This window comes from Maylandia zebra, linkage group LG18 (assembly GCF_041146795.1).
Source record: "Maylandia zebra isolate NMK-2024a linkage group LG18, Mzebra_GT3a, whole genome shotgun sequence".
In the NCBI taxonomy this organism is placed as follows: Eukaryota; Metazoa; Chordata; class Actinopteri; order Cichliformes; family Cichlidae; genus Maylandia; species Maylandia zebra.
Window position 1 is genome coordinate 14,069,964 of NC_135184.1, and position 23,920 is coordinate 14,093,883.

The 23,920-nt window shown below is 38.4% G+C and overlaps 1 protein-coding gene across 6 annotated transcripts in view; it reads left to right on the forward strand.

Annotated features, from left to right (window-relative positions):
• Nucleotides 1-23,920, forward strand: part of pde1cb (phosphodiesterase 1C, calmodulin-dependent b) — a 119,536-nt gene that overhangs the window by 64,617 nt on the left and 30,999 nt on the right. The gene's annotated exons all lie outside the window — the stretch shown is intronic.

The following is a 23,920-nucleotide window of genomic DNA, read 5'->3' on the forward strand; positions in this document are numbered from 1 at the left end:
ACTACACTGCTGCTTGCTCCTGCTGGATATAATGAAGCGTAATTGAGTCATAAATGGCATGCTAATTTTGGTAACCATGGTGTTTGATGAAGACACTCAGTGTTTTGAGATGGCTTAAAGAGATAGTTTGATTTAGTGGAACTGCTTCGGTTTTTCTTTTTTGTGTTATGTATTTTTTGTTGGTAAGTAAACATTTCTCAAGGTAATAATTGAAAGACTGTTTTGCATTGCATTAGAGCACCTGATAAGGTGATAAAGGGGTCCTTAATGCTGTTCATTTGTGCTGCCATTGATCAGTTGTAATTAAAAACACACAAAGAATTGCATTAATGAATTCTACATGTAGAATGTAGAATGAGCTAAATTAATTAAAAAAGTAAAAAAAAAAAAAAAAAACACTGAACAGATCTGTGTTTACATATTAAAGGAAAAGTTCACCCCAAAATCACATCTCCCTCTAGCTTGTAGTGATATTGGGGTACAGGGTCTGGATTCTCCCCAGTAGACCTTATATTTTCTCTTAAATGTTTAGTGCCTGAACTGAATTTAATTTTAGGCTACATTTTCCTTTGGGAATGAGTAAGGCACCTATATCTATAACTTTTATAACAATGATCAAAATCTTAAAAACGGTACCAACTGTCATCACAAAGAAGACTCCAGGTTTCAGCTATAAACAACATTTTCAGGATGTCTGTGAGCTTCTAGAAAAATAAGGCCAGAACCTCACCTGGAATAGTACATAAACTCATCCACAGGAAAAAACATACCAAAAGAAAAGGTGTGAATGTCCAATTACCACCACTGAGCGGAGGAAGAGGGGGCAGGTACACCACTGAGTTAATTAGCAACATCAAATGAAAAAGTTTTCCTTTTTGTCTTAAGTTAAACAATCAAAACATTTGGTACAAATGATAGAACTATGATTCCAAAAGATCCTTATGTCCATTCTAAACCTTTTGTTCTATTAAAAACCAGTGTGAGATTACTAGTGTGAGACAGTAATCAGTGTGTGATAACTATGTGCATTTTTCTGCTGATGGATGTAGCCTTTAGGGAAGGTGAAGTAATGGACTTAGTCAGCAACAATCCTCAGACTGTGGCATTCAAGGAATAATTGATTATCAATTGATTGTCTGATTAAAGGCCCAAAGCACAGTTTGCCAGGAAAACAGTCTCCGCACACACTCCAATCAGTCTGTAGATGACAAGTTCTGAGGTGAGCATCTGCATTCTTGGTAGAAATTTTCCATTTATTAGACAAAGTTACATTTTCCAGTCTTTACCTGTCCTGCCTTAGTAAGCGAGTGCCCACTGCAGCTTCAAATTTCTTTTCTTGGCTGACAGGAATGGAACATAATAGGATTTTCTGCTGTTGTAACAAGATTCTGAATCGTGAGATGCTTCTTTGTTCACTACAGTTATAAAGAGCAGGTAACAGGTTGCTTGTGCTTTTTCGACACATTTACCCAGTTGTTTTCTTTTTCACACCTTTCTGAACAAAATCTGGAGGCTGTTATGGTAAAAAATACTTTGAGACCACCAGTTTCAAAACAGCTTATCGCCTTCAGATATTGTCAAACATCATAAAAGTCAGTGACTCCTACACTCTGTCCAGTCTGATAAGTTTATTTGAAGTTTCAAGCTGATTGGGTGTTTTAGAGGTGGATAAGTCATGCTAGTTTCCTTTCTTTGATTAATATCATGATGATCATGTTGTTACATATAGACTGATCTGAGTTTTTTCAAATTTTTAATTCCTATAAAAATACATTGGTTTCAGGTGTCCTATACAGAGAACCACCCTCAGCACCAGTGTAAGAGAATACCAGGCTTAACAAATTTGCCTAAAGAGATTGTTTATGGGTTTTTAAGTGGATTGTGGGTAAAAAACAGCATTCTCAGCTTAGCGTTGTTAAATGTATTTTACAGGCATGGGTGATGAAACGTCTATATATGAACCACTCCCCAGTCCCCTACACAGGACTGAAGAGTGGTTTATTGGGAATAAAGGTTGTAGTTGTGAGGACTTTTTTGTGTACGTGTGTGTGCAAAGTGTATATGCAATGGTGCATTGCTAAACAAAGTGCACTCTGATGTCCTTGACTGCCCTGAGGTTGAAGGACACATCGTGATGACCGCACTAACCACAATGCAACGCTTTTTAGCTTTTATTGATCTTTCTGTTTGGTTGTGTGTTGTGTGTGTGGCAAGGACAAAGACAGAGACTGCTGTGCTATCATGCCTCTGGCCTATTTATTTATTTCCCTTTGTCTCCTTCTCATTGTGTTTTAGAATTAACCAAAATTATCTCGATATGGGTTTCAATATCTGTTATCAAGATATACTGTTGGAACACCTTTCATTGTCTGTATAGCTTTGGGGCAACTATAGTTAGCTATCACTGTGTCCGGATTACTGTGGTAATAATCTGATAGACTCATGCCATTATGTGCTATCTGTTATTATGTTGGAGCGCTGGCTTAGAGTCAAAGAGATAATCTAATTGTAAGCGCTATTTTCTCTACCTCGCCTGTTTCATTGCATTAGCCTATTGGTTTGTGTGTTTGCATGTGTGTGTGTGTGTGTGTGTGTGTGTGTCTGCATATGACCCACTGTCCATAAGTGACCTATGCCATTTTTACTTTATCGATGTAACTGCCTTTACAGTAGATACAGTATAAGGTTATCACAGCTCCTCCCTTTTTATCTGTCAGAAACCTTCACATCTGCTCTTCTCAGAGCCTCTTGGTCTTCTACATGAGATAACACACTGAACTCACTCATGAAAGGACAGTCAAAGTCAATTGTGATGCACCAATTTCCCTTACAAGGCCTTTCCTGGAGTAAACAAAGAGCAATCTTACTGCCTTGCATGTCCTTTTGCCAATGTTTTTATTGTTTTTTTTTACCAATAGAAAAAGCTTTATTAACTTTAAAAGGTGGTTAAACAGTACATGCTATACTTCACACTCCAATCTCCAGTGTTCTGCTTATTCAGACAATAGTGTAAATGATTAAAAAGTAGTATTATGGAGCTGTTTTATTTTATTGTCAGTGTTATGCAGCCAAAATGCGGCACTGCTGCAATCTAACCAGCCATTTCTGTACAGTTTATTACAGTAATGAAGGTAGATTGCTTTGCATTTTCAGCTAAACAGGTGGGACTGAGGTTCTGGGAGGATAAAGCTCTTGCAGCACTTAGTTTAAAGAGCATTTTTATTGTTTTACTGATATATTTTCCTTATGGCTTTCACCAGGGTCATCATAAAACATATTACAGACAGCATTTTAAATGGCACATGTACAGAGTGAAAATCAATCGTTTATGTCTAATATGCACATCTATCAATGAGGCAACAGCAAAGCTGGCCGGGTATCTGATGATGTGGCTTAAAGTCAGTCCTGGTTCCTGAAAATGGGGAATACCCAACAGAAAACCTGAGTGGCACTTTATTTGGCGCTTAAACAGAGAGTCTAAATGGAGGGAGGCACAAATGAGCCACAAGGGGACATCTCAAAGCAACAAACATTTAAATAGAATAAACACACAAAAAATATTCAAGCCAGAATTTTAACATGGCCTCACTTCCCCTCACAGGAATATCTCTTAAAATAAAAGTTTTTTTTCTTGTTGTTATTAATTTAAAGCTTCAGCTTACATTAAATCACTTCTTAAATCTTGGGAATTTAGAGTTTGTTTAGAGCTAAAAAATATACAAATAAAACAAAAGTTTAAACATAGTAATATTTGAATAAATATTGCATTTTAGCTAAATACAGGAAACAACATCTGCAACTCTTATGTAAGTCTTACCCAGCCTCCCCCACCCCCATAGTGCAGCACTATCATTCAGCTCAGGAAGAAGATATTCTAATAGCGTTAATGGCAGCTGAGGTAAAATTTAAATTAATGCTCTCTCTGTTTAATCTAGCTTCATGCAAAAACATATACATAATGGATACCAAGTTGTTGTTGTATTCATCTAACCTGTGACCAGCGTGACCACTGAATGCTCTCTGTGGGATAGAGAGCATAAATCTTTATTGATAAAAGAATAAATTAAAGCTGTGCAGTGCAAAAAGCTCATTTGTAGTATTTTCGGTTGTAGTTTTTGAAGTCATATGTCAAGCAAACATCTTTCAGCTGATGGAAAAGCTAAAAAAAAAAACACATGGTAAATGGATAATAATGCCCTCAGCACAGACAGATAAGATACTTCACAAACAGATCTATGACCACCATAATGATAGCTTTTTCAGTCCACACCCAGTGACAGCTCGTGTTCAGGCAAACCACCTGAGACAGCTGACCTTTTCACTGAAATCCAATACCTTTTGTTGAAAGGTCTGTTGACACGGTGGACTTCAAACTCCTCCAGGAGGTGAAAATAATGAAGCACAGTATGAAACTTAAGGCTCAAGAGGGAAAGAAGCAGCCATCTGTCAGGCAACTGAATAGAAGAGCAGGGTTTAAGCTGTAGGGCCAAGAAGGCTAAGAGGTGCAAGTGGAGTGGAAAACATAGAATAGCTCTGATTAAGGGTTTCCTACAGGCTATCAAAGAGTTGCTTGAAGCAGAAAAAATATAAATGAAGAGTTTTATAGCTCAAATGCTTCATTACGAGCTTAAAGAGGTAAAAATGTTCAATGAACTGCTTGAAGAGGAACTCAGTGAGCAAAGAAGAAGATGAGCCACTTCCTCAGTCCATAAATAAAAGCCTTTGAAGAAAAAAATATATCAGTGATGAGGCCCAGAGTTATGGGGTCATTATGACTAAAAAGTATCTTTATATCGTAGATGGATCAACCAATAGGCTTTCTTGATGCATAAGTCTGTTAAAATAGGTTGGGTTCAATTTTTTTAGATTTCTATGGTGGCTTCTTTAAAGTCTCTTGGACCTATGGCCTGGCCTGCATTTTGTATAGCGCTTTTCTAGTCCATAGGACCCCAAAGCGCTTTACACTACATTCAGTCATTCACCCATTCACACACTGGCGATGGCAAGCTACATTGTAGCCACAGCTGCCCTGGGGCACACTGACAGAGGCGAGGCTGCCGGACACAGGCGCCACCGGGCCTATAAAACATCAATCTCTGCATAGACGATACAGAAATACAGAAATAGATCAACATACATCACTACATGACATAGACATATGGCCTGTATTTGTATAGCGCTTTACTAGTCCCTAAGGACCCCAAAGTGCTTTACACATTCAGTCATCCACCCATTCACACACACATTCACACACTGGTGATGGCAAGCTACATTGTAGCCACAGCCACCCTGGGGCGCACTGACAGAGGCAAGGCTGCCGGACTAGTGGGCCCTCTGACCACCACCATTAGGCAACGGGTGAAGCGTCTTGCCCAAGGACACAACGACCGAGACTGTCCGAGCCTGGGCTCGAACCCGCAACCTTCCGATTACAAGGCGAACTCCCAACTCTTGAGCCACGATCGCCCATAGATGATCTTTTTTAAAGCACTATTGCAGTGCTACTCAAAATGTTAAGCATTTTTCCCTTTTAATAATCTACAAAACTACTGAAATAAACTTGTTTTTTGTAATCATTTTATTCCTGTTATGTAAACAACAGAAGTTCATTTAGAAAAGAAAAGATAAAAGAAAGGCTATACAAAATAAAGCAAAATACACTTACAGTATCGCTTCACCTTTTCTGATTCACTTACAAAAAGGAGTGGGAAGAAGTGCACACTTATTTAATCCCACCCCTTACCATAAGTTACCATATAAGTTAATATCTGTCCACCTTCCTTACTGATATAAGCCACAATAATACCATTTAATATTTCTACACTCTGATTTGATTTAATGTTATATTCTAGAAGGTAATAGGGTTACTTCACATCTGACTGGGACCTAGTACACATCAGTGAATGTCCTTTATTTTCTGTGAACTACTTTTATCCTTCTGTGTGACGGCTTTATTCAGAATGTTCAGCTTCAGCTGTGATTGTGTAAAGCTGCCTTTGCTTTCCAAAGCATGAGAAAAGGTTTTCACATGGTTTATTTGTCCTAAATTGGTTGTTATTGTTCTGAGATTTGAGTTTGCTCTGCCCACGAGTCCATCAGTTCGGAGAAAATCCATGCTAAAACCATTAGCCTAGCAGTAGCAACTCGCAATGGCAACACCTGTTACTGGCATCCAGTGTGGCACAGGCTAGTCAGTTCTGGAAAGGCTCCTAAAAATAACCGGAGTGTTCCTGGGTTAATTACTATTCTTAAATCATTAAGAAGTTCAAAGTGTTGCACAGTGCCTAGATCTCATTTTCAAATACATTCTTTATGCGGCTGTGCGCTTCTGCTATAAACCTAGTTCTAGGATTTACCTGAATATTCAATTTTCTATATATATATATTTCTATTTCCATTTGCACCAGCCTACTCAGCACTAACTTCATTACGTTGATTTTGTTGTTGTCTGATATTTACTGTTGGCAACAGAGCAGCACCATTGAAGCAGCTTGAGGTTCAATACAGTAAACTGCCCAAGAACATCCTGGTGGCAGTTTTAGGAGGAGAAACCACACTTTCACTCATTAGCTTGGTGATTCTTGAAGACAGCTATGTGTTGGGATTTAAAGCAGTGAAACATGTACTTTTAGAATTAGTTTTGCAAACTATAGCAACACTGCTATCACAGACAGAAAGCCTTCCTAGTGTCTAGCCTGCATGACTTATCTCACATGGGAATTCAATGACCTTTGAAGATCTGGTTTTGTCTTATTAGATGTTTTGCCTTATTAGATTGTTGTAAGTGAATTACTGGTATTTAATGAGCCTGTTATGAACCCAGAACATGGCAGACAGCTCTGAATGTTCAGACAAAACATGACCAAACATGGTCCTATTTTAGAACAGAACCATGTTCGGTCCTGCAATAGGCAAAATTTTTATTTTGGCTTTTCACACCAAAACCATGTTTACTCAAAATACAAAATGAACTCAATAGTACATTTTCTGGACTTTTATTCTTATCTGTATGTAAAATATTTGGCTATTTATAGTATGTATAAAGTATTGACTGATATAGGATTTTAAGACTGACATGGATGTTTGGTAAAAACCTGCTATGTCAGCTGATATGTTTTTCCCCTTCATACATATAAAATCTGCCAAACAGATTCCCCCAACATTGGTTATGTGTAGTTTAAAATAATGTTGTATTGTTGTTGCAACAATTTACAGAATACTTTTTTACACTAGCTGATTCTTCAGGATTTTGTGTTTGTGGTTTGTGGCATTCCAAGTATGTGTTGCCAACAGGGAACTTGCAGAGTGCCCTCTGGTGGAAAAACTATGGAAGATCAACACCTTCGATCATAACATGATTGAAGTCAAATAGCTAGCACCCTCTGAATCAAAAAATAAATAAATCACAATTTCTACATATGGCTCAGAGCATCATGTTACTACGCTTTGGTTGCTGAATTGGAAACGTGTGGCTTGCAGTTACGGCACCTCACAACTTACTGAAATTAGTAGATCTTCTACTCTTGTACAGCATCTCGGAGCCTGATATCACAGAGCACTTTCTGAGGTCCTCTAGAGTCAACTTTTGTGAGTTGAAGATACTTTAGTAACAGAAAGTCTCAACAGCATATCAAGGAAAGGATGACTATAATGCCTTATTCAACCTTTATTTAACTAAGTAGTCCCTTGAGATTAACATCTCTTTTTCGAGGGAAAATATTTGTGTTTATAAAACTGTGCAGCCAGTTCTCCAGTGTGTCCAAAAGTTCTATTATTGTTCAAAGATGTTTGTTTAAGTGGGATTGTTTGGATTTGAGTGGGAAAAGCCTTGTCAACATTTCCACAAGTGGAATCCTTGTTGCTTGTTGCTCAAATTTCTGTTGATGACTCTGCTGGTTATTGTCTGTATTGCTGGAATTGCTTAAGTAGTGCCTACGAAAGAATGAGAACACAAGTGTAAAGGTGTTTTCCACTATCTCTTGAGTGTCTGACATGAAAAGATGTGTTCCCAGGACACAGGTGGCTGAATAGCTCCCATTTTACTCATGTTTTATGTGTGTATGTAAACATACACTTACGCACATTCTCTGTATTTTTTTGGCAGTCAGTCGTGTACCTGAAGCCCACTGCTGGTTACAAATTGGAGACTCAGAATCAGAAATTAAGTTGAGAATAGCAGCTCTGTTCTGATCTGTATCCATTTTTTCATATCTGAATGGTTTATGTGAGTGAAAAATCATCCTGCTCATTCAAGCATATTCAATGACATCCAAATATTCAAATGTGTGATTTTTTTTTTCTGTTATAGTTGATTTTTCAACCTACAACATGCAGTTATGTCCAGTTACAGTAGAGTACTAGGCAAATAGTAACATGACAGCAGGTTAAATGAAGGTTCTTGTTTTTAATTACAGTCTTATACAATATATCTACATACAGTCTCTCCCTCTCCTCTGTCTCTGTAGACCCTTACAGGTCATGGGATGCATTTTAATCTATGGGATTACACAACTCACGCACTACAGTGTGGTAGGGATTACACTTCGCTACTGACACATGTTCATGGAGAGACCATGTTTGACATCGCCACTGGTACTATAGGTATGGTCACTAGAGTAAACTCAAACTCATGTCACATATGGCATAGGACATATGGTAGAAGAACATAATGTAGATACAGTGTGAATGGTTAGAGTTACAGGAGCTGTACAGAATCTCACTGAGCTCCATGCACTTGGCTTGTGTTGTGTCAGGTCAATGAACTTTGATTACAGACCAAGGTTTCCGTAGTTTCACATGCCTGTCTGTTGCATTTTAACAGACCTGAGTTTCTGTGAGGTAGTGTGATGGAGCTGCTTCACTCTGCTGGCTCTGCTAATCAAGTATAATAGAGAGAAAAACACGGGCTTGTTATCTTGGTGCTGCATTTCCAGCTATTTATGCAAATATGAACCACATGTTGTTTCGCAGTGGTGATTATCAACAACATACTTCCTACACTACCAGGAAACAAAGGTTTCAGGGTTTAGTTAAAAAAAACAAAAAAACAATAAAATAAATAAAGTCTGTTAAATGGCAGGTTTAGCATATTAAAGAAGCAGTGATTTATTCTGATTCCACACAGGTATTACAATTTTGTTTCACTTCACTTGTTGCTGACTAATTTCTAAAGCAGGCCACATTTTGTGCAACGTGCAACAATGGCTGTGCTTTGATTTGCACTGACTTGAAACTTCAGTGAAACAGATCGTCTTTGATAAAGCAAGCATTAAGTGATAATAGGGCTATCTCAATACTAATACAGTCAGTCATATCTGAAAACCATTTCATATTTTTAATGCAAGAAGTGGCCCAGTGTTTTTAATCCTTAAAACAATGTTGATTTTTAATCAGTTTTAATAAAAAATTTTCAGCTTTACTAAAATGCACAACTTTAAAACAGAGGTCAATGGCAATTTTTAGAAAACTAGTAATATGCATGTTGTTAAATGGCAAAAGCATACTAACAGCTCAAGTGCAGAAATTGAGGTTAAAAGTGGACTATGCACTACAGAAAACATGACTAAGAGCCAGGATCAAATGTGTTGAGAAGCGGTAATAACTTTTTGACTGCTTTGGTCTATTGTAAAAAGAATCACTTATTGAAATATAGCATATTTCTAAGGGTGTCAAACATTTGTGTTTTTAACAGCACCAGGCTTCTGACTGGTTCCTGCAATGAGGAAAAAAAAGGTTTGCTAATCAAGCTTCAAAAGCGCTCTCATTTTTCCATAATGTGTTACTCAAACCCTTCTCTTAGCTGTCACTTGAGGCATAAAATAAAAGACGAACAATAGTACTGTCATTATTGAGTCCATTAAATCCTTAATTGTGCGATCCCTCAGTTGTGTCTACGTTCCGGTGAGCTCGCATTTTTTCCGCAAGTTCATTTGTTTGTGTTTGACCTCATCTCCATCACTAAACTTTTTCCCCAGCTTGTACCTAATAATGGTGTGAGTCATGGAAAGACAGCATTAATTGGCCATGTCTGCTTTTTCAGGTCTCATGCATGTTTGAGGACTTGTTATTCTCTGTGGTTGTATGCATGGAAATGTAATTTTTGGAAAGAAAGGAGCACTGTTGCCAGATTGGATTGACAGGAAGTAGCCTGATGAAACCCTAGAACATGACCGCTTAATTTTATTTGGTATGTATCATTAGATATGCACTCTAATAAACTGCTTGGTACTCTTTTATATGATATGATACAGTATTTTAAATTATTTATTTTATTGGTGCTTCAGGCCCACTTCACTTCGCACAGGTATTCAGGGTTCAGTATTGCTGTCTGCACTGCTGACGGTCTCTGTGTTGTAATGCTGCTTGTACACACACTCAAACCACTTTGTTAAGCTGCGGGCTTTGTTTTATTTCCCTGCAGAACAAATGACTTCCCAGAACTCAACAAATCATTTACTGGGATTAAAGAAAACGTAGTTTGTATTTACAAGGGCTTTTGATTCTTGCAGATTCAAAACAAATACACTTGCTCATTAACAGAGTATACAACAGCTAAAACACACTTATACCAATGCATTCAAATTATTAGACGCTATAAACTCATGTCAGAACTCAGTGGTAGTTATTTCTGCCATGCTCTCAATTTAAAAATGATGTCATTCTCATTGCCTTCTGTCTAAGATACACTTCAAAAAATGTTCATATGTATATATGCACCTACAGAAGTGAGCAATTCAGTTACAAAAAAATCCACCAGCTTACAACTTTCTGATCCACGAGCTGCTTTGTTTTTTTGACTCGGGCCATTTTTCACTCTTACAACATTATCGACCGTAAAGTTAACTTTATCTGGATATCTGGGTCTGCATGAATTAAAATTCCTAGGCTGCTTTGTGAATTTATAGTGCTTGTTTTTCACATGGAGCTTGGAAATTCATAAAGAATTAAGCGGTACAATAAAAGCCCATATGGCAGATGAATGCTCAGCCTTTTAAAATGATGACTTGGCTGCTGGTAAATCAAACACCCACACAGCCCTGATGCCAAATGGTTCACCGCCTCTCATTGACTCTCTTTGTGCAGGCTGGAATTTGCTGAACTGGTTTTTCTTCCAGTTTTATGTGCATATTGGTGCTACCATGAAGGAAGCATATGCACATTTGCCTTAATGTTCCAAATTCCAGTGTTTCTTATTTGGACTGAATATGTTAAATAACTCATATTGCTGTGTCAACTCTAGACAGTCTGTTTTGCCACCTGTCAGAGTCCTCTATCCAGTGCTCACACTATACATTTGGATGTTTATTGGAAAAAGAAGAAGAAGACAGTGAAGAATTTAAAGCATCTGAGATAAAGGTGGATGACCTTGTTTGTCCTTCATAATCCACTTTAGATATAATATTTGTTTTCCACGAAAATGTTTCCTGGAGCAGCTTTAAAGCAAATAGAGCTGACTGCTGAAGGTGGTGGCACGCAGGGCTGAGGTCAAGTGATAATGGATTACTTCCTTTTTAATGTAAATGCAGTTATGAAATATACCAGAAATATGTATTTCAGCACATTCACATTGCAATTTATTCTGTGTATAGGCACAAAATTTAACCAAGTTGTTTCCAATAAATTCCTAAGTTATATTGGGTTGACTTAAGTCATTCCCCAAGAGTAGGAAATACGCAAGACTGTGATGATAGTATTAAATGCCATATGCACTTCTTTTTTTTGTCTAACTAACTAATACAGTTGTGACAGTTTTCGAAGAAAAAATGTACGTGTATCGTGTCAAGCACTGTGACATTGTATCCAGTAACATTATAATCTCAGCAGCAATGGGTCTGAACAATGCTCTGGTATTACATTGAGGGTCTATTGTGTCTGACAGCATTGCTAATTCTGTTTATTTCAGTGATTACAGTGAAAGCGACAGTGTGCCTCCTCAAAATAGCTAATGGGTTTTTGATTGGTGCACAAAAGATGAATACTGCACAGTAAATATATTACAGGGTCTAATCACTAAATGTCTGCAATCTTGTTTTGCATCTGCAGCATTGTTTTTGACACATTCTGCTTTTGTCTTTATGCTACATTAAATGGAAAGTACTGGATGTATATTTTAGCTTCTGCAATGTACACAAAGTGTGTTCAACCAAAGGGTTGTCTCTCTTACTTTGTTTCTTATATTTGCAGTCTTACTGAAGGTATCTTTCTCTTTTTTTTAACTTCATCTTGTGGATTTGATTGGCAGGCTTTGACATGAGTGGGCTGCTTTTAGCCAACCACTGATCTTTTTTAAGGTTTCTTCTGTCCCACGCCTTTCTTGTCATATCTGTCATTTGCAACCCTCCCACAGGAGAGGCTTTGTTTGGAACAGATATTGGGACTTTTTGAAGGAGTTACCAATATTGCTTAGAGCTTGCTTGCTTGTAGCAGTATTTGTAAGTTTATTTAGAGCTATCAACTGAAACATTCGGGCTGAGCCTGCTGTCGATGTTCCCACTTAAAACTGATAGACTGCCAACGCAGTGTGGGTGTCACATTAACATTTATATTTACATATAATTAAGACTTTTACTCATTTTCCACAACAAAACACAATGGGGGAAAAAGAGTTTAACAACATTTAAGTGGAGCAAATCAGTTCTTTTTTGTCTGCCCTTTACATTATCCTTTAGATTTTTAAATCCCAAGGCAGCATTGGCCCATGTATTTTTAAACTGATTAAAATTCATATATTTTATTGTGTTGGCTTTCTTAAGTTTGCTCAATCAACCACATTAAATGTATTTTTTTTTCATTTGTTAAATTTAAAAGTGTGATTATATAAAGGGAAAATGAACCTAAATGAAAAATCTTGCCTAAATTGCCTTCCCCTTAATCCTACAGTGGATTATCATATAACAAATTAAAATATAACATTTTAGTTAACATTACTAGGAAGTTGCCACAGCCTATTAAAATACTAGGGTTGCCTCTTAATAGTTGAGTAAACATTAGTTGATGATGAAGAGTTTTAGTCAAAGATGTTTAATCACAGAAAAGACTAAATTCAAAACTCTACATTGTAGAGTAACTCTGTAACTATGGCCACTTCTTGTAGAGTCTACAAGAAGTGGCCATAGTTACCGAGTATGTCAGGACGTACATCGTTTACCTTACTGGTCCCTCCACTTATTATCAGAGTACAGGTTTCTGGCTTTACTATATTTCACATACTTACAGCGTATGTAACGGAGAAAAGAAAATCTCGATCTTGATGACTGGAAACCAAAACAGGTCTGTCAGCCAGTCTGGTACTGTATGTAGCACAAGTCTTGCTTTGGTTGTGAACTATGAAAATCTCCTCTAGCTATTACACCACAGAAACGTGTGGGACCATTTGGTGAGCGTGAACAATGACTTTAAGAAAGTAACATGCATACTTTGCAGGCAAACCTTTGGCTACAAGGAGCCAAACTCAAACACAGCTGATTACTTGTCAGTGGTTGCTCTGATAGAAACAATGTGAAAATCTTCTTCGGGTTGGTTACCTGCTATACGGATGGATGCTATTCATTTTTTCTTTTTCAATTCAGCTGATCAGAGCTAAACACTGAGCTGTTTTGTTGTTGTTTATCAGCCACCAGTTCAAATTATACCATCCCTCTGATTGCTGTTTCACCTCATCAATCTTGTTAAAACATAGATGTCCCATGACTACGGTATTTTAATGATGAATCTCTTTTATACACTGCAGTCACAAATAATGGCAGAGGCTGCACTGAGACATTGTGTTTTTACAGGCCTTGTTCTGCTTATCAGCCCAAAACCTGTGTGTGTTCTCTGAAAGCACGCTAATCTCCCTGGGTGATTACATTGACCCCAGGCCATTGATTACACACTGTCATTGGAACACAGGCGGTGACCAATTTTTGCATCCCGGCATTGCTCGTTTCCTTCTCCTCAGCCAGCCCCATTTATCCCCTCCTCTGTGTTCTGCTGCGAGGATAATAGGCTCTGGTTTTTGCTGCAGCTTCTTGAAACAGAATTGGACCTGTTTTCACGATGAGTTAGGTCAGAATACAATACATTTCATTTAGCGAGCACGTGGGGAGTATATATTTTTTGCTTTAAGTGACAAAACAATTGTTGGAGGAAGGAGATTTGCTGTTGCTACGTTACTACGTTGCTCCGCTGTTTAATTTCTCTTTGTTTCATGCTCACTTCTGCTTGTCACAACTGCTATACAGAAATTGAGGATTGTGGAGTCACACTGTACACTGCTTCAGTTTGACACTAGGTTGCTCCAGTCCTTTCAGTCCTTTTCCATTCTTCTCTCCAAGCGGGTCAGTTGAGGCCAAAGAACTGGAGGCCATAAGAATAGGGGAGGAAAACACTCTCAACCTGAATTCCAACTCTAATCTCTTCTCAGAGCTCTGTGCTCACCCCTATGAAAACAAATAAATCTCTCAGATACAGAGGCAGACAGCTGGAGGCTGATGTCTTTGTTTCGTTCCGTCACAGGCCAGCTTAACCCAGCGGCTGCTAAAAACTTGACAGTTTTGTGGGGAAAGAGGCATCTGTTACGCAATTTCAGGGATGTTAGGAGTTAAACTATTTACTTGGTGGGAGGCTATATAATTGTAGATGAATAATGAATAATGTCCTACACAATGCTGGAAAAAAAAATCAAAAACTTCAATAATTGGTTTCAAATTAAAAGCAGACAAATGTATAACTTTTTTTATTCAGCTAGAAGTAAAGATTTTTATTAATGTGTTTTCTTGGCTCTGATGCTCATGCTAATGCATTTTTTTTTTCTCTACCGGTCCTCTGCAGTCAAGAACACCAGGAAGAGCGCCGTGCTAATCTACCTCCTAGCCTGCACAAGCTCACAGTTCACAAACAGAAGTTTGTAATGACATGTTCAGCGTTGCATTGCAGCGCCATTTCTCACAACATGACAGCTCAAGTACAAATCCCAGGATTTTTTTTTTCCAGTACTTTGGATATGCACTTCCTACAGGTCAGGCGTTACCAGCTGACCCTGCCTGACTGCAGGTGCCCGTAAAATATTGAGCTGTCAAACAGGAGACATTGCTTAAGTGCACTGGAACTGAGTGTGAACTGTGTCCCCTACATCTCCAATAAAAGGCACGCGCAGATCCTGTCTTAAAGCAGTTTGCTGTTGTTCTGAATAGAATATGATAATGTAATCACAATGTGATTTATTTAAAACAATTTTGAGAAGTTTCTTAATCCCATACGGGAATTATAAAAGCCTTAAAGAGCTGTTTGAAATGTGGCATGATGGAACCACAGTATTTAATATCAGTGAAAGCACCAGACATCAGATGTCATAGGCTTAAAGAAACCAGGTATCATCTGTCATTTGTTCAGGAGATTCAAAACTTTGTCACTTATTCTGGAAGCCCTCATTCTGCTTTTATGAAGTTAAAGGTGTGATAAATGTAAGGGTGCACTTGCCTTTTTCCAACATTACTAATCTATCTCTTTCTCTCTCCATATACATATAAAAGGCCATATTCTTGGGCTAGACCTACTCTCTATTTATCCTTATGATAATATCCTCTCACCTGTTCAAGTTTTTACTTTTAATCTGAAGTGTCACTGCTGCATAGCATATGGGCTTTTTAGTAATTAGCATATTTTTCATAGTGAAAGCATCTGGATCTTAAACAATTTTAGTGATTAGTTGACAGATTAGTCATTTGCCATGCAAAAATGCTGTCAAAGAAGAAAAAAGGGGAACAGGAACACATTTGTCTACTATTCCTCCATCTGAAGGAATACTTTATCATCACTATTAGAATTTTTTGACATTTCAATCAATGTTTAATAATAGCCGGTAATGAAAATAATAATGTTCAGCCTAACCACATTCCCATAGTTCTGCACTCACCAGACAGTTTATTAGGTACACCGTGTAAGTACTGGTTTGAATCCCCTTTCACCTTCAGAACTGCCTTAATCCTTTGTGCCATAGATATAACAAGGTGGCATTCCTCAGAAATTCTGGTTCATAATGACATGATAGCATCACACAGTTGCTACACTTCAGTTGGTGCTAAGGGGCTCAAAATATGACAAGAAAATAGCTTCCACATCATTACACCACTACCAGCCTGAGCAGTTGATACAAGGCAGGATGGATCAATGTTGTCATGATTTTTATGTTACAGCAGAAGTCAAGCCTCATCTGGAGACTTCAGTGTTTTTCCAATATTCTGGTGTCCAGTACTGGCGAGTCTCAGTTTCCTGCTCTTTTTATTTTATTTATTTAACCTTTATTTAACCAGGAATGTCCCGTTGAGATCAAAAACCTCTTTTTCAAGGGAGTCCTGGCCAAGAGGCAGCACATTTCCAAACAAATACATACGAACAAACAAAGTTAAAAAATTACACAAAACAATTACACATTATTGAGGCAGTCTGTAGGCCTTTGAGTTTAGTTTTAAAAACATTTAAAGACAACAGTTCAGTCAGTTTCCAGTCTTTCTGTAACAGGTTCCACGAAAAAGGCGCAGAGTGGACAAAGGCTTTCTTACCCAACTCTGTGCGGACAAGGGGAACAGACAGCAGCAGCTGATCATTTGAACGCAAGGAGTAAGAACCACTATTTGTCCTTGTGACCAAAGTACAAATATAAGGAGGCAGCAATCCTAGCATAGCTTTGTAAATAAAAGTGTACCAATGCCCCTGTCTTCTAATGGCCAAAGAAGGCCATTTTACTCTTAAGTACAAGTCACAGTGATGGGTCAGATATCTACAGTTGGTAATAAACCTCAAGGAAGCATGATACATCGTGTCCAACATTAGAAGACATGAAGAAGAAGATAAGATAAGATAAGATAAGATAAGATAACCTTTATTAGTCCCACACGTGGGAAATTTGTTTTGTCACAGCAGGAAGTGGACAGTGCAAAAGTTATGAGGCAAAAATTAGAATACAATAAGAATAAATACAGTACACAACTGTACAGAATAGAATAAAATAAAATACTATATACAGTAGAATAAAATAAAATAAATATACAATAAGATAAAAATAGAATACAAATACAAATACTATATACAACTGAGTAAAAATACAACGATGACAGAAAGGATTATTGCACTTAGTATTATTGCATATGTATGGATGTGTGTGCTTGATCAGTTAAAGTCTTTATTATGGAGTCTGACAGCAGTGGGGAGGAAAGACCTGCGAAATCTCTCCGTCCCACACCGTGGGTGCCGCAGTCTCCCACTGAAGGAGCTGCTCAGTGCTGTCACAGTCTGCTGCAAGAAGCGTTCATATACAGAATGTCACCATAATCTAACACAGATAAAAAGGTTGCAGTGACAAGACGTTTTTTTTTCCTGCAAAAGAAAAGCACTGTTTATTACGGAAGAAAAAACTGAGAGTTGCACTTGGTGTTGTCTTCTGCTGCTCTAGCCCATCTGTTTCACGGTTCAACATGTTGTCTTGTCTGCATAGCTTAGCTATAAGAAGCAGTTGTCTGAGTCACTGTTTCCTACATATCAGGCAACAATTTCAGTAGTATAGTAAGAAGCCACACTGCAACAACCATGCCACACGCAAAGTTACTTAAATCACCTTTCTTACACATTCTGATAGACCATTTGAACTTCAGCATTGACTAGCACTGTAGATACAGGGAGCGCAGAATTATTAGGCAAGTTGTATTTTTGAGGAATAATTTTATTATTGAACAACAACCATGTTCTCAATGAACCCAAAAAACTCATTAATATCAAAGCTGAATGTTTTTGGAAGTAGTTTTTAGTTTGTTTTTAGTTTTAGCTATTTTAGGGGGATATCTGTGTGTGCAGGTGACTATTACTGTGCATAATTATTAGGCAACTCAACAAAAAACAAATATATACCCATTTCAATTATTTATTTTTACCAGTGAAACCAATATAACATCTCCACATTCACAAATATACATTTCTGACATTCAAAAACAAAACAAAAACAAATCAGCGACCAATATAGCCACCTTTCTGATGGGTTTGTAGCATAAACCTATTCGCTGGAACGTTGAAGGCAATATAATTACACCGCAAAGCAAGACACGAAGTAGGCAAGCTTCATGTTACTCGTGCACGGGAGAGAACCGGACAAACGCCGTTCCTTCGCTTGGCCCCAGTTGCTCTCGTCCGTTCTCCCGTATCACTGTCCTTTTATTGAGGTTACATGAATATGCATAGGTTCATTAACATATGACGTCTACATACACAAAGAGTACCGTGTGTGTGTGTGTGTGTGTGTGTGTGTGTGTGTGTGTGTGTGTGTGTGTGTGTGCTACTGCTGATCAAAGGGTCATAAAAGCACACAAGCAAACATCCTTGGTCAGGAAGAGGGTAGACCCCCCCTCATCCTAGATAACACAGTAAGGAAGTCTAGCAGTTCATTTATACACAAAAAGCACTTAAATTAAAACAAATGTAACTACGTTAATCCTACCATAACAATTAAACAAGGTACGAACTTTCCCATGCTCCCAGTGTGGAATGCACACCAGGCCTCTGTAGCCTGTTAAAGATCACACAACTTATCACTACACAATTGATTATACACTTCTAAGCATCTATGGTTAAATATTTCTAAGCATAAATGAGTAAATGTTTCTAAGCATAAATGACAATCAACAATACAACTCTATCACTTTCTTTGCAAGGACACTCAAAAGCCTGCCATCCATGGATTCTGTCAGTGTTTTGATCTGTTCACCATCAACATTGCGTGCAGCAGCAACCACAGCCTCCCAGACACTGTTCAGAGAGGTGTACTGTTTTCCCTCCTTGTAAATCTCACATTTGATGATGGACCACAGGTTCTCAATGGGGTTCAGATCAGGTGAACAAGGAGGCCATGTCATTAGTTTTTCTTCTTTTATACCCTTTCTTGCCAGCCACGCTGTGGAGTACTTGGACGCGTGTGATGGAGCATTGTCCTGCATGGAAATCATGTTTTTCTTGAAGGATGCAGACTTCTTCCTGTACCACTGCTTGAAGAAGGTGTCTTCCAGAAACTGGCAGTAGGACTGGGAGTTGAGCTTGACTCCATCCTCAACCCGAAAAGGCCCCACAAGCTCATCTTTGATGATACCAGCCCAAACCAGTACTCCACCTCCACCTTGCTGGCGTCTGAGTCGGACTGGAGCTCTCTGCCCTTTACCAATCCAGCCACGGGCCCATCCATCTGGCCCATCAAGACTCACTCTCATTTCATCAGTCCATAAAACCTTAGAAAAACCAGTCTTGAGATATTTCTTGGCCCAGTCTTGACGTTTCAGCTTGTGTGTCTTGTTCAGTGGTGGTCGTCTTTCAGCCTTTCTTACCTTGGCCCTGTCTCTGAGTATTGCACACCTTGTGCTTTTGGGCACTCCAGTGATGTTGCAGCTCTGAAATATGGCCAAACTGGTGGCAAGTGGCATCTTGGCAGCTGCACGCTTGACTTCTCTCAGTTCATGGGCAGTTATTTGGCACCTTGGTTTTTCCACACGCTTCTTGCGACCCTGTTGACTATTTTGAATGAAACGCTTGATTGTTCGATGATCACGCTTCAGAAGCTTTGCAATTTTGAGACTGCTGCATCCCTCTGCAAGATATCTCACTATTTTTGACTTTTCTGAGCCTGTCAAGTCCTTCTTTTGACCCATTTTGCCAAAGGAAAGGACGTTGCCTAATAATTATGCACACCTGATATCATTAGACCACACCCCTTCTCATTACAGAGATGCACATCACCTAATATGCTTAATTGGTAGTAGGCTTTCGAGCCTATACAGCTTGGAGTAAGACAACATGCATGAAGAGGATGATGTGGACAAAATACTCATTTGCCTAATAATTTTGCACTCCCTGTAGTCTTTAAAACAGACCAGTCTGATTTTTAGTCTTTTCTTTTATATTTATATATATTTTTTAATTTTAAAAGATTTATCCTTGTGGTCCAATTTGACTGGATTACAGAAGATAGTGCCCCTTTACTTCCTGTAATGAAAGCATATTTTTGATCTGAGATAAAGCCATTCTGTTGGTGATAATAAAAGGAAGTGAGGAAATTAGTTCAGTGCCTCACCACTAAGTGTTCAGCCATAACAAATGACATGGCTGTCAGTCCACCACCCGACCAGCTTTTTCTCTGGCTTAAATGGGATTTTTCTGTTGGCTCTGTGCCCACGAGTTACTTTGGGTCTGACCTATGCTATTAACCCCGCATGTTGCCTCCCTTGGTAGTGACAGCAGGTGAAACGAGCCAATTTTATTGTGCTTGGCAGAGACATTAATTTATAGAACGTTCTGACACTGAGGTCATCATCACGAGCCTTTCTTTCTGTCTCTTCAAATCACGTTTTAATAGTGTGCAGACTCGTCAAAGTGAATTTTGAATAGTTGTGTGTGATTTTCACCGTTGTTCTGCATCCCATAATGCAGAAAATGTTTCTTCTTTCATCTCAACACAAAACAGAAATCATTATCACTACAAAGCCCTCCTGGATGCTTATTATCTAGTTTATTTTTTCTTTTTTATTGAACAAAAGAAAATTCAGCGGACATTTAATTTAGTCTGTTTTCGAAAAGAAGAAAATCTATGACAATCATTCTACACCAAACAACCTATACTGCTCGAAAAAGTTCAAATAAAAACTTAGATTTAGTTCACTGAACCTGCAAAGTTGGAAAACTTTTTAGTAATGCATTGCTACCATTTCTATTATTCTTTCTAAGCCTCACCAATGGCATATTTTCAGTGGGAATTGTTACAAATTGTAAAACGCTCAGCAACAGTTTCAGGTTATAAATCATTCTTTGAGGTTCTTGAATGGGAAGTATAAACTCCAACCCAATCTGGTAGAAAAATAAGTGTTGTTGAAGCTCATGTTGAATCACAAAAATGTTCAAATTTATCTCCGAGGGCAAAACTTAAAACTGACATTTATAATTTACAGTAGAGTTTGGGTAATTTGCTGGTTCTGTGAATGTATTAGAAGTGTAGAAACATTTTCAAGGAACAAGGGTTTTTCCTTTTTTAATTTTTTTTATTTTTGTACCCAAACACTTCCAGTACTTGTTCCAATGTCACTGAACATTGACTTTTCAGATAAGCGCAGCATGCCAGCACTACAGCAATAACAGATGTGAAGTCAGAGCAAATGACCAACAGGAGAAAACTGAACATTGTATTGGGAATTATAGTCTGACAGTGAGATTTGTTCAAGGCGGTAGGGTGTTTTCTCTGTTCTTGTGTATTAGCAGGGAGACTCACTGGCACACAGCTGTTCTTAATAACCATCATTACTTCCATCCAAATCAAATGTGCTGTGATTCTAGAGCTGCATCTTATCCTTCATCCATTCATGTCTCCCTGATTCTTAAAATAGCTGCCAGCACCTTAAGATAAACATAGTAGTTGCTGGTTGACCTTGTTCATACAACATTTTATATAATCACATGCTTTAAGTTTTTGTCTTTTTCTTTAATTATTTTTTTTGGATAGCTGCATGACCCAAGGTACGATAATATACTTTTACCACGTGGTCCAGACTATCTCAACATATGTCCATCACCTGTGGAGATCGGAGATTGCATAGCACTACAATAAATCTTTCTTGGTTCTTGGCCCAAAAGTTATTTTATATGTGTATATATTAGATTGTTAAAATGTAGATTTTCACTAAGGCATCTTCAAGCTACTTCATGCAGGTGGTCATGGCTGATTTCATCTTCCATTGTACTATTATTTTTTTGGTTTAAAGCCTGTAAAATGTATTTTATTCCCATACCTAAAGCAGCACTTTGTGCTTAATGCTACTAAGATTAGGAAAATGAATAATGGTTCAGATTTTGCTCCGTTTGCATAATGTTGCAACCTCACATGAGAGAAGGAACCAGGAGACAGAGATTTCAGCTTCTATTTGCAATTCTTGCTTTCTGTGCACACAGGAACAGTGACCAGGGGTCACAAACTCCAACACTAGTCTCCGGCTACGTCCACACTAATGCGTTTTCATTTGAAAAAGCATAGTTTTCTCTCCGTTTTTGCCTCCCGTCCACATGGCGTTTTCGCTTATGGAAAACGCAGTGTTTTGAAAACGCTCTCGAAAACGCATACATTTGAAAACTGTGCTTTCGCGTTGCAGTGTGGATAGCGAACACAGAGACTTTCTAAAACGATGACGCATGTTAGTCATATGATGCAGTCATGTGACCAATTAAACTAAGATAGCAAGAGGGCATTATAAAGCAGTTGTTCTGTTTGTATATCAGTCTGTACATGCTCCAGATAGCTTTTCTTCAAATTCTTTCATTCTCACTCCCTTTGGCAACTTTGTACTTTTGTGTTACTCGCAGCAACAACTCCACCTCATTGTTAGTCCGTTTAAATAACTCCATGCTTTTCCTCGACATTTTGCCGCAATGTTTCAAAGAGCCGGAAAGTAATAAAGCGGCAGACAGAAATGATGCAGGCCGAATCTTGTTGCGTTTCACGCATGCACAGGACTGGAGCGCAAGCGTTTTCGGCCGTTTCAATGTGGACGCGCAACTCTGTGAAAACGACTGAAAACGCTAGTGTGGATGCGGAGCGTTTTCAGACGAAAACGCCGTTTTCAAATCTATCCGGGCTAGTGTGGACGTAGCCTCCATCATCGGTAGCCAAGCTCAACACAACCCTAAGCTGTGAAAACACTGGCGATCACATAAATGAACAATAACAACATGGGACCAAACACAACATAACAGCAATGACTTATAGCCTTGTAACTTAACATACTAACATAAATACTCTCACAAATCTTTTGCCAATCAAGCTGATTTTGATGTTTCTGTACAGCAAAGTGTGTGTTACTGGCCTTGCTGTCAGGTATACATGTTGAAATGCATGCTCTCTCTCTCTTTCTCTGTGAAAACGTCTTTCAGTGGTCTAAAGGAAACCAAAATGGTGGAGATGCATTTTCACAGAAACATTTTGGAGTCTTTGCTTGGTAAAATTTGCTACTGCTGTCAGGGAATGTAATCAATGAGTGCATCGAAACGCTCCTATTCCCCCATCGCTCTGCTTAATAATTCAACAACAAGCGTAGCCTCTCTGGGCTTTCACTGTGAAAGGTAAAGCATGACCTCCAGCACAGCAGCAGGTGGTGCACACACTGGTTACTCTGTGCAAGAATGGAAGATGGAACTTGCTTTTCTCTTTAATTCTATTATTGGACTTGAGGGTTTGAGGATATTACACTCTGCACATGGGTCTATAGTCACATGTATTACTTAATAATAGAGCATAATAGAATCTGAACTATCTAAGAAAAACATGCGACTCTAACCTAGTTTTGCAGGCATGAAAAATTTTTTTTTAAAAGACTTGGTGTCAAAAGCCACGTATTGGGAGCACTTGGAACAGCAATATTAGAGCTGCTTTATTTAAAATAGCCAACTGTCAAAACACAGTGTGCACACATCAAAGATGTGCAATTTTTAGAACGGTGAGACCTTTCAAACAGCAGACAGTGTCTCTCGTCAGAGCAGAAAAAAGCACAGGTGAAACTAATAATGTTAACAATTGTTCAGTTCCAATTAAGTGTCCCAGCAGTGACCCAGCATGTAAAATAGCAACCATCTGTAGCTCACGAATATAAGAAATGCAGTCATTATTGCTTTTTACCCGTGTTTGACTAGAATGTCTCTTGTGAAAATGCCCCACTGGATGGTATTATACCTATACAAATCATTTGGACAGGACATGATATTTTCAAGGAAGTTTTAATGGAAAAGTATAGAAAAGAGAAAAGCTATCTAACGCTATTCTAGCCCAACTTCTCTCATCCCAGTCTGAAAAGGACAGGAGGGTGAATCTCATCTTGTAAGTTTGAGAATTTAGTTTTATCTGGTTCTCTGCTGCTGTACTGCTGTTCAG